Raw genomic sequence first — 7,381 nt, 5'->3', positions numbered from 1 at the left:
GTAGTACTATGTCCAATTTTCTGAGGAACCGCCAGACAAGTCTTTTTAAATCTTAAATTTTGTACTATAATTTCATATAAAGAAACAAATGTCTCTAAGTTTTTCCCCTCAGAGTTGATTTGGCCATTTATCATTAATGTTGTTGTTGATGATGATGACGATGATAATGAAGATTCTACTATAAATTTGGCTGATTGCTTAATCTTTTTTTTCTGGGAATTCCATGTTATCTTATAGGCACTGCTGATGATTGTATGTTGGTGTTAGTAAAATTTCTTAACTATATTTTTTATTTGTTACAATAGATGTTTATTGTGTCAATCAATCTTCAGTATGTTCAACATATATAATCTTGTCAGCTATAAATAAAATTAATTTTATTTATTCCTTTTCCAGTTGATGTATTTTAGTTTTTTTTCTAACCTGATCAGTCTAGTTGATGAAAATGTAAACCAACATGAGTATTTTTTCAAGCCTTCTGATTTAATAATATTTACCTTTTTTCACTGTGAGACTTATAGGGGAAAACAATCACCCAAGTTTTCTTTTTTGTGTGTGTGTGTGTGTGCTTATGCTTGAGATAGGAATACCTATTTTATGTTTGCCTCATTATTATACCATACCAATCCATAAGTATTTTGATCTTGTCCATTTGTTGATGCAGAGAAATTTGCCTGGGATTAGTCTGATTTTGAGTTTCATTCATACTTGATTTAAACATTTTTAAGATTAGACTTTAGATGCCAAAGTTGATGTTGGACTGAATTCTTTGTTTTGAGGCTACTGAGATACAATAAATGAATTTTATTTACAAGAAAGATACTGATTTTGGCATAAGGACAGAATTCTACAGTTTAGGTATTGTGTCCCCTCAAATCCATGTTGAAACTTGAGGTCCACTGCTATAGTGTTAAAAAGTGGAACCATCAAAATGTGATTGTATCACAGAGGACAATCCAGCATAAATAGGATTAAGGTCCTTGCCACAAAGGCTTTACTTGGTCTTTTTACCCTTCTAATTCCCTTGAATGTAAGTACGCAGCATGCAAGGGATAATCTTACATCAATTTCCTTACCACCTTAATCTTCAACTTCCTAGATTCTAGAACTATATGAAAATAACATCATTTTATACATAAGTTACAAAGTTTGAGGTATTGTCACTTCAAAGCAGAGAATAAGACATTCCATGTGTGAGTTCCCATTATTCCCATCAGTTTCAAGATGGTTTTCTTATCTTTAATATTTAGCAAGTTGACCAAGATGAAACAATGCATGAATTGCTTTGTATTTCTTCTATTCTTGCTGTTCTAAGCTATTAGTTATCATCATACCTCAGTTTTCCAGCCCTTTTGCTTCAAATATTCTTGCTGAAATAATGAGAAGAAAGATAAAGCCGTGCCTTTCATTTTGTGGTGCCACAATAAAGTAGAAGTGCAGGAAAAAAATATCTACTTTGGAATCAAAGGCAATTTTAGATCCCTATGTTGTACATTCTATTAATAAAATGTTATGAGATATACAAAATTGGAAAACATAAATTATTTAATTTATATGTTGGATTGCTATAAAATTTCTTCATTCTATTCTGATTGTTGAACATTCAATACAGAGAGTAGCATAAAGTATATAAATAAAACATGAAAGTTAACATATAAAAGATTGCAGAGTCTGATAACATATGTGGATATATATAAAATATGAGTATTTGAAAATACAGAGGCATGATTGATAGGTAGAAAACACAAAAGAAAAAAGAAAGAGGCAGGATGCATAGTAAAGAAAGAATGTTTTTTTAAAGAGAGAGAAATATACATACAAATGTTGAAGATGTTATTTTCATTGTTACTCATGTTACATATTGATCTATTCATAAAATAATCACTAATTTGTGGCAGCTGTGCACACAATAGGGGCTTAAAAAGACTGTGTCAGTGTAATGCTTCATTCACTGTTTCTGGACAAATAAATGCAGACTAGAATAACTACACTGTGTTTTTGTAGTTAGTTACCATATTGGAAAGGAATGACTCACCTCTTTTATCCCAGTTCATTATCCATTATCATATTAGCAACTGTATCATGGTGTTTTGTGCAAATGAGTAACCTTGGCATACTAACTACCTATGAAGGAAGGGTTAATAGATGATTGATGCAGGGAAGCATGAATTCACAGTGACTTAGACAGTAGGAATAATAATTACACTCTGAGGCCCAGGAGGCCCAGCTAAACAATGGATGGAAAGAAAAGCTTAGGGCCCAGATGGGGGAGTTAAAGAGAGCAGGAGTCTAACAGAAGAGTCAGCCAGGGCCTGATGAATTAGTACAAAAGTCAGTAGGCTTCTGCTGCACTCTATCTCCTTTTGTGCTTTTGATTTCTTTGTCTGGTTCTTCCAAGCTTTCCTTTTCCTCCCACCTCTTCCTCCTGGCTCTTGGAAAGATCAGTTCTTCATCCCCCATTCCATATCTCTTTGTTCTCACTCCCACAGGGGGAGTTCATCTATGTTCCTCATTTGTATATCCCTGGTATACAAATGATTCTAATATAGCCAACACCAGGACCAACTAACAAACTTAGGACTTCCTTTTATGTTTTCTAGTTCTATTGCCCACAATGTATTTTCCCTAGAGTTTCATATTGTTTCCTAAAAGTTAATAAGTCAAAAATTTTAATAATTTTCCTTTCTCACTAGCCTGCTCCTTTTCAACACAAAACCTCTCCTAAATTTGGCATTAGCTGTCCAGTGTCTTATTCATACAGCAGTGAAATGTTTTTGATTCTGCTGAAATCTTTATACCATATCCAATATGCTACCAGATTTCTCATATCCTTTCTCTGTAAGGCTCCTTGGGTTTTGACATTTTTTTCTTCTAACATCATAGAAAGTAATATCTGGTTATCACAGTATCTAATTAAATGGCTCCCTTGCCCCAGCTTCTCTTTGCCCTAGCACATCCCTCATAAAGATGCTAAATTTAAATTCTATTACTCTACTTGTCTGAACTCCTCACATTATCAAACCAAAGGCTTTTGCCTAGAATTCTGCACCTTCCCTTAGCTATCTCTACTTCTTTGGTTTTACCAACTCTTTTTCTCACTTATCCCCAAAGCAGAATCACAGAAAGTACACCATGTAGCCCTCCATATATATGAGGAATACATTACTAAAAATCCAAGTAGATGCCTGGGACCCATGTATATTATCAACACACACACACACACACACACACACACACACACACACGCATGCACGTGTTTTTTCAGTCTGTGAATTAATCTGTGTAGCCACACTTTCCCCACAGTGATTTAGTGGCATTCATGTTTCAAGGAATCTCTTCATATAGACTCACGGCTTTCCGGCATGTGTTGTCATCTATTAGAGCGTGCTTTCTGTTCATATCTTCTTCCTAACTTAATACTTGTTCCCTGTTAACAGAGCAGTTGCCCCACCTGAGGGTAGGAAACTCACTCTTGAGGTAGATCTTAGCAACGTTAGCATATGGCTTTTCCTTTTATTTCACCCTTTCACTTATGTGAATCAACGTCTTTAGCTCATCTGAATTGCTCCCATTACTACTCTTTTGTTGAAAGGCAATTGCTAAGTGAAAAAGGATTACTTAAAAAAATAGTGATACCACTGTGAGAGAAGAGTGGATCTTAAGTGACTGGTGGGTTGGTAGCATATACAAGATGGGTATTCTGGACAAAGAAAGGAGTTATATTCCAGGCAGGATAGGATGATGTGGGGAGTACAATATTTTATCATACTACTTAGAATGGCACACCATTCTAAAGATATGAATTGCTCACTTCTGAAAATTTCCATTTAATATCTTCAAACTATGGTTCACTATGGCTAAATGTAATAGCAGAAATCAAAATCGTGGATTAGGGACGACTCCTATAATGCATGGATCTTTAAATTGGAAATTCACATCAGGCTTTTAGAAAAGATTCCAATAGTTATATGTCAAAGCTGTACAGATACATTTATGAGAAGCAGTAGACAAGGTGTTGGGGAGTATAGTATTACAATAGAAAAAAGTCAAATGGAAAAATCTTGACATAAACAAATCTTTGAGAAGAGGCAGTAAGAGAAAGACCAGCAAAAGAGCTTGTTAAATGCAACCACAGAAAGTATATAAAATCACTTAAATAGTGTATGCTTAGGATTATTTTTTAAATCAATTAGTACCACTATACATTAGGTATTTCACATCTAATTTTCTGCACTCCTTATAACTAGTTCAAGGGTACACATTATCTCTCACTTAGTAATGTGGATCAAAATAGTCACGTAAGTTAAGCATGAAATACATCTGTAATCCTAGCACTCAAGAGGCTGAAGCAGGAAAATCACACATTAGAGATCAACCTGGTCTACATAGTGAACTCCAGGCAAGTTTGGGGTGTACATTGAGAGTAATTTTGAGAGATAAAGAGCTGAGGCTATTGCCCAGAGGGAGAATACTTGCCTAGCATCTACAAGACCATGGGTTTCATCCCTAGGATTGAAGAAGAAAAAACACATAGTGATAGAAACTGAATTTTAATCCGAATCTACATCACTTTTGACCTAATGGCTATATTTTCATCAAAGCACACTGCAAACAAATCAAGAATGTGGAGTACCAATAAACTTTGGATTTGAGGAGAAAGAGGGCATAGTACACCACAGAGATTAATTTCTATGCGTGTATATACATAAATGAAAGCTGAAGCTTCCACCAGGGGAAGAGAGAACAGACTACATGTTGAGTAGGTAGGTTAAAGTAAAGTATATTTAGTAAACAAGGACTGTGTATATGTCTTTCCAGAAGGGATGGAACCTATTGAAATGGAATGTTCTAAAATGAAGAAAAGAAATGGGGTAGAACACAAGGGGTTAGCCTTAGAAGGAATAGGAAAGAAACAGTAATTATTCCTATTTATGTGTCTGTATTTGTGTGTGAGTGTGTGTGTTTGTGTGTGTGTGTGTGTGCGCGCGCGCATGCATATGAGTATATGAGGCCAGAGAAGTCATATTCTGCTGGAGCTGGAAGTTCTGAGATACTAAATATGAGTGCTAAGAATAGAACTGTGGTCCTTGCTAAAACAGCAGACCCTCTTAACTGTTAAGCTATCTTCAAGCCCTAATTTTCTCCTCCTCCTCCTCCTCCTTCTCCTCTTCCTCCTCCTCCTCCTCTTCCCCCTCCTCCTCCTTGGATCATAGGTAAGCACTCTATTGGTAGAGCTGCATCACCAACTCTTAGGGACTGAATATAACAAGAGCGAAGGAAGATTAAAACAATTGAGATAGAATCCATGGGCATTCTTTATATCTGTGTGTGCACTTGGGTGGAAGGTTAATCATGGGGCACATAAACAAAAGTATTTGGAAGAAGTGAAGGCAATGACAATTCCAAAATAAATATCTACTACATTCCAAGCTCTTTATATCTATTTTCCCATCCAAATTCTCACAGTCTTATTCATTAACCAGTTTAAATAAGAGGAAGCAAACAAACAAGAATTCTGGGTAAATCTTAGCATTACCTTTACCATTTTCTTTAAGGGTCAGGTTTCATGCTAATGGTTTACTTTGTCACTTGTATGTTCGTTCCACTGTCGTGAAGTTTTTCCCACTGGGCTTCTGCAATAGCTATTTCTTCCCCTGCAGAATTCCCTACCTAGCACCTGGAAAATCTCTCTCAGCCCCTTCAACTTTCTGCTCAAATGTCTTTTTGTGAAAGCAATTCAGACAATTCAGCATAAACACCTAGCTGCACGACTACACTCCCAATCTCTACTACTTTGTTCTGTCCTAGTCCACAACAGTTAGCTAACATGATATATAATTTCCTGTTCATTGATAGTTTTCTGCCTCATCATAAGAATATGAGCTGATGGGAAGGAATCAAATTTTTGTCCCTTTGAAAATGCCAAGAGCAGAATCTGACACATGAGCAACTGTCACTGAATATTTACTGAACAGAACAAGTAATAGTGAGAGGTCAGACTCAGATGTTGGGGAGAATCATGGTGGTAGAGGATCTATGATAACAAAGCCTCGTGGTCTAACCTCTCAAGGCAAGTTGAGGAAGTCCTAAGAAAAAGCATGGGTACAGTGACATTGGACTGTTAGCATTGACATCACATAGACTGTATTACCTAAGGAACCTTATATGCTACAATTACTGGATTCAACAAAAGATTCTTCTCCCTTTCCTTTTATCTCCCAACACAGAGTTCCTCTGTGTATTCTGAATGTTCTGGAACTCACTCTGGTAGACCAGGCTGGCCTTAAACTTAGACCTTCACCTGCCTCTGCCTCCTGAGTGCTGGGAATAATGTACCACCACCTCTAAGCTTCTACTCTCCTTCCTTAAAGTCCCCCTTTCAAGGCTTTGCCAACAGTTTTCACCTGCCTGCTCTGCTTCTAGATACTACAGTACTGAACATTCCTCAAAATTTTGAATCAAACTTAGAAGGATATTCCTGAGAGAAAAACTGAGGTTAAGTGTTGAGAAAATAGAAGACAAAATTAGAAATAGGGTCAAACAGGATGCCTCAGAGAGTTAACAATCATTTGTTATGGAAGCTAGACTACTACCTGATGACCCAAGTTCAACTTCCAAAACCTACTATGGAAGGAGAGAACTGACAGCCTGAAGTTGTCTCTGATCTCTATGTGAAATGAAAACTTAGGGTTTCCTTAGAAAGTCAATTGCTTTTTGATCTTAGCCATTCTGACTGGTGTGAGGTGGAATCTCAGAGTTGTTTTGATTTGCAACACGGCCCCCAATGGAGGAGCTAGNGAAATTACCCAAGGAGCTAAAGGGATCTGCAACCCTATAGGTGGAACAACATTATGAACTAACCAGTACCCCGGAGCTCTTGACTCTAGCTGCATATGTATCAAAAGATGGCCTAGTCGGCCATCACTGGAAAGAGAGGCCCACTGGACATGCAAACTTTATATGCCCCAGTACAGGGGAACGCCAGGGCCAAAAAAAGTGAATGGGGGGGGTGAAGTAGAGGGGGGAGGGTATGGGGGACTTTTGGGATAGCATTGGAAATGTAATTGAGGAAAATACGTAATAAAAAAAATATTTAAAAAAAAAAAAAGAAAGTCAATTGCGCCAGATGGTGAAGGAGTGTTTTCCTCACGTGGACAGAGGTAAAAGGATATTTTGCCAAAGCAGATATGTTGAAGGAAAGTTTCACCAAAGCAAACACAGGTGAAGGATGTCTTGCTAAAGCAAACACATGAAAGGACACGTGATGAAGAATTCTTCTCTGAGGACAGACATGTATTTGTTAAGCTTACATCACATTGCTGAACTCAACTTGTGGTGACACCATAGAGAAAAACTCACCAAAGAACTTCTTATAAGGTTC

The sequence above is a fragment of the Mus caroli genome, chromosome X (assembly GCF_900094665.2).
Source record: "Mus caroli chromosome X, CAROLI_EIJ_v1.1, whole genome shotgun sequence".
Lineage (NCBI taxonomy): Eukaryota > Metazoa > Chordata > Mammalia > Rodentia > Muridae > Mus > Mus caroli.
This window is presented reverse-complemented; position numbering follows the sequence as displayed.